The sequence below is a fragment of the Dermacentor variabilis genome, unplaced genomic scaffold (assembly GCF_050947875.1).
Source record: "Dermacentor variabilis isolate Ectoservices unplaced genomic scaffold, ASM5094787v1 scaffold_13, whole genome shotgun sequence".
Classification (NCBI taxonomy): domain Eukaryota; kingdom Metazoa; phylum Arthropoda; class Arachnida; order Ixodida; family Ixodidae; genus Dermacentor; species Dermacentor variabilis.
Window position 1 is genome coordinate 46,659,507 of NW_027460291.1, and position 4,937 is coordinate 46,664,443.

Here is a 4,937-nt window from a genome sequence, read left to right on the forward strand (position 1 = left end):
TCAGCGAGGACACAAGGGCCTCGCGGAGACCTTTTAATGAGAAGGAAGCATGAAGGTGGGAGTGAAAAGAACAATTGTCAGGTAGCAAGTGCCCGTACAGAAAATGTGGATGGCAGGATTGAGTCAGCATCAGGAACTCGAAGGCAAGAACGCAGGTGGAGGCGGGTCCGAATAGAAAAGCTGCAGAACTAATAAAGAAGGTGAGCAATGACTGGGCAATGACCACCAGAATGGGAGTGTCTCAACCAAACGGATGACCATTGCCTACGAAGAAAGCAACAACAGGTGAAAGTACACTGATAAAATTGAGAAGGGAAGAATCTAGCAACGCCAGAAACGCCGCACTCAGATGAAAAGAGACCACAAGGCAAAACCAGCAGAATGGGGTCCTGAACCAGAACTTCCAAGCAGCTCCCGGGATACATCCCCCTCCCCTCCCCTCCCCTAGCTCCTTGCGCACGATTCTGGCAGCATAACTCGCAGGGGAAGGAAAACAAGTGAGTATAAAACAAAGAATATGACAGAAAATTAATAAGTAAAGAAAAAAGGAAAGAGAGAAAGAAAAAACACGATTCGATCTACGGAATGTGGTAATATAGGAATGTGTCCCAGCAGCGGTCAGGGATATATGCTCCTGTGGGCCAGGCATGTTGGGCTCGCCCGTTACTGAGGCTTAGACTTGAGACATGGGGCACACGCGGACGCCGGCACGCAGAAGTCGACGCTGGCGCCGTCACCCGAGTGCTCCAACCAGGAGCCGGCGCACAAGCAGTATGTGTGGTTAAGGCGGCATATTGCGCCACCTAGGAGAACGCCCGCTGGGGCAGAACCCCGAAGACAACGCAACGCATCCCGCCCAATCTGCACCTGCTTGGGTCATAGACAAAACCGTAGTTATTCATGTAGCTCCCGCAAAAGTCATAGGAGTGGGAAAAGGAGCCGAGAAAGTGGTAGAATAATGGAAATAAAAAAAAATGTAAGAGAAAGAGAAAAAAGAGAACAAGGCATATTGGGCGCTGTGCACAAGACACAATGGTGTTGGATCCCCATTGGAACCATAAGGTGGCAGTAGGGGCAAGAGACGCTGACAATCGGGCCGCCCGAGCGCAACATTATCATCATCATTGACACCCGCGGGTGTGACATGTGCGAAGGCATCAAATCCTCGTCCGGAGAGTGGTGAGCCAGCCAAGATGAGAATTGACGCGTTCTTGCCCTAGATAAACCTCGCATACCCCTCCAAGTCGCTGGAACACGGGCTCAGCCCCCCCCCCCCCCCCAGCCGACTGGTAAGCATGTTCACATGTAAACGCCCGCTGCCAAGTAGCTCGTTATACGCCACAGCCCCCAGCCAGGTCATCTAACAGCGGCTGTCCCAGTCGCAGGATGGCAGAGCCAGCCACGACTCCGGGCATGCAAACAGGACATTTGACGCCACCGACGCGCGGGGCCGTCGCACCGATAGCGCCACCAGAGACAATGGTCAGGTACGGTGCATTGCATAGCAAGCACCCAAGAGCGCCGAGCCAGCTACCCGAATATGCCAAGAAAAGAGCATGAATAAGAGACAAAAAAGAAAAACTCGGGAAATGAATGCCGGTCACAGACAGCACGGCTTACGACGCATCCACGCGAGGGGCAGCCCGCGGCCAATCCGGCAATACCATACAAATCAGTCGCCCCATCCTAATAAGGATAGCGCGATTACATTTACTCTCGAGAATGTGTGGGTTAGCAGCCTCGCCAAGACGGCTATCCCGGGCACTAGTGATCCTCGTCGCAAGTGCCACATAATTAGGCTCTTATTGACGGCACTTGCTCCAGTAGCTTCCTTGGGAAGGTGAGCGAATAGGAAGAAAGTAAATGACACTGCCAAAGAGCTTGCAAAATCATCAACTTCACTCTTATTCGTCTTGAATAATGCAACCAATATAACTGACCAAATAAACATGTTTCAATGATGAGAAGTACTATGAACAGCACACAGTCATAAGGCATAGCAACCTATGCGAATCCTTTTCACAGAATCATTCGCAATTCCTTGCGACCCATGTATTCATATCCAACAATTATCAGACAACATTGCCCCACATTATCATTTAGATAACATCCCACTTACTAATTTTGCTGCCCTTCGAACACTGAGAGCCTGTGTTACGGAGAGTAAACGAACATAGTGCGACGTTTCGTCGCGGGGCATTCCGCATTTATCGTCACGACGAGACAAGCGCGTGGGATGCCGCAGCGTGAACTTGCACGATAACAAAACACCTGCACTTGGCACTTTCCTCCAATGAATACAGTGCGCTCGGTCACGCAAAACTTGAAGTGAAGCGCACGCCACACTTTGAAGGAAAACGCGCAAGGAAATTTTTAGAATGAAATGGACGAAACCGCCGCGTTCAAGCGAGCAACGCCATTCCTCACGACATAATAGCTGGCTTGCACTGCCTTGCCAAATCTTGCGCCGGAAACACTGATTGGTAGGGGTCGCCAGAAAAGAACTAATAAATTGTGAAATAGAAAAAAAAACTAACATTTGGTCTTTTAGTACAGGAAAAATATCGGAAACGGGAAATCTAATCTTATGCCAGTATTCTGATTAAAAATTTTAGCGCATTATGCAGCCACAAGTCTTCGCTCCCTCGCACGCGAGCTTACGCTAACTCTGTGGAACACCAGTGAATTGACGAACGCACGTCTTCCCAGAATGGATCGAAGTTTGCAATTCCGTCTTCCACCAGGGTTGCCACGAACGGAAGCAACACTTTTGTGCCGCGTATGGCTCGGCGTGTCATTCACGAAGTTCCATTGCTTTCGCAGTGAAATGGCCGACAGCCCTACTTGTGACAGCTGCGGCTGCGATGAGACGATCGAGCACCACCTCTGTGGCTGTCCCCGTTACAATCTGCCAAGAAAAGTGCTCGTGACCGCGCTCGAAAAACTAGACAATTGCCCCTTCACAGAAGAGAAAGTTCCAGGACACTGATCCAGAAGGGTTTCGGGACTCGGGGCCATTTAAGGGCTTTGCTCAAGTTTTTAAGGACACATTGAATTGTGCGGCCGCCTTTGACTATAGTTGTGCGTAACATCGCGTTACTGTATGAATTTTTCTTGTTCTGTTTTCTTTTTTTTCTCTTCCTTCTCCTTCTATTTCCTTTACCCCTTTCCCCAGCACAGGGTAGCCAGCCGGTATTTACACTGGCTAACCTCCCTGTCTTTCCTTCCCTTTTGTCTCTTTAGCGCATTTTTTGCGCATAGGTTTTCTAGTTTCAGTGTTTCTCCGCCGTTATGTAGTCGCGCTTCAATCTTGCACCACTAACTGACATCCTTGGCGATAGGCTTTTGTACGCTTTTCGTTCCAAGCTTCGCGACCTATTTAGATTAATCTTGCCCTGCCCTGCGCAATTGCAAAGTCGACTTCATCAAAGATAAACCAACGGTCTTCCAAGCGGCGCACCACTCGGCCATCTGCGACGAATCGAATGACCGTATTTTGTGCATTATCTTTAGTGGCGTCATCCGCAGGAATCTGCACTGAGAAATAGGGCGGCCGTCCGCAAGACGTCGGTGGTTTTCTCGCCGGTCGGTGTAACAAGCGCAGGCAATAGGGGGCCGGAGTTTATTAAACGCACTCCAAAATGGAACGCCAAAAAGGCTCTTTTTCGAACACTCCTCCCCATAACGCTTAAGTGCACCTTCTTAGGCCTGCGCAATGTGCTTTCTGTATGTGCGGCGTGCTCGGCTAAATATCGCCCTTAAGTGTGCGCGCAAATCGGGATCACGAGACGCCTGGTAATCGGCGCCGCATGGCACGAACCCGGTTTCTTTCGATACCCGATTTCGGGGTCCACTAGGATTTCGCGGTATGCGGGCCATATTTTACTAAACGTAGATTACGGCGGACACGGTTACTATATAAAACATAGAATTTTGTAATGATGAAGCCAAGAGCCTCGCAAGAGCGAATATCAGCGCCCTTGACCTGCTGAAACCAAGTCATCGCCTTGAGACTCTGCAGGATACAAGTGCGGCCAGGAAGAGTCAAGCGTCTTTCAGGGATTGGCTGTCCTTGAACAAAAAACAAAACTCAATACCTTTATGCGCGGTCAGGCTCTCTTCTTCGTTGACCCGCCACAGATAGTCCAAAGAAGCCATCGCTGGCGTCACCTTGGTAAGGTCTATCCAGCTGTCATTGTAGATGTTTTCAAAGGTGGCCACCGAGTGTGGATCCTTTAATATGTGCAACACATATTGACACGGGAGTTGCACAACTACCGCACCCCCACTGTCACGCTCTCCTCTGCCCCAGAGGTATGTTTGGCGTTAAATTCCCGCGCTATAATAGCCGTACCCGACCTGATCTGCGCTAGGCACTCAGTGACCATATCCAGATATTGGTCAATATCCGTGTGGTGAGGAGCGTATCCGCCATCACCGTGAAGGCGAGTGTCGGCGACGAGAAAGTGACCGCGACGACATGGGTGGAAACCAAAACAGGAAAGCAGTTATAGCCAGTCCCGTCACAAAAGAAAACCATTTTGGGTTTTTCGCATGATTTAAATTGAAGATAGCGAGACGGGACACCAGGAATTTCATTTACTCTCACGTAAGGGTCCTAAACAACCGCAAATGAAATATCGCTGGCCTCGATTGCCCGTGTCAACATCGCCATCGCATGTTTAATATAATCCATGTTCGCTTGAATGAATTTAAAGTTATGGTTAGGCGCCATGTCGAAGGCCGTAAGGTAGTGCCAATTTCACCCAGACAACGAATAAAGCCAATCGCCCAACAAAAGTCGATAGCCACACGCCCCGCTCACATCGCCGGCCATCGTCTGGTACGTAATATATGGCGTGCTATCTTTTTAACAGAGGAGCTGTTTAAGCTTTCATTCTGCCGTGGAGCATTACCAGAAAACTCAGCCCAGCTGT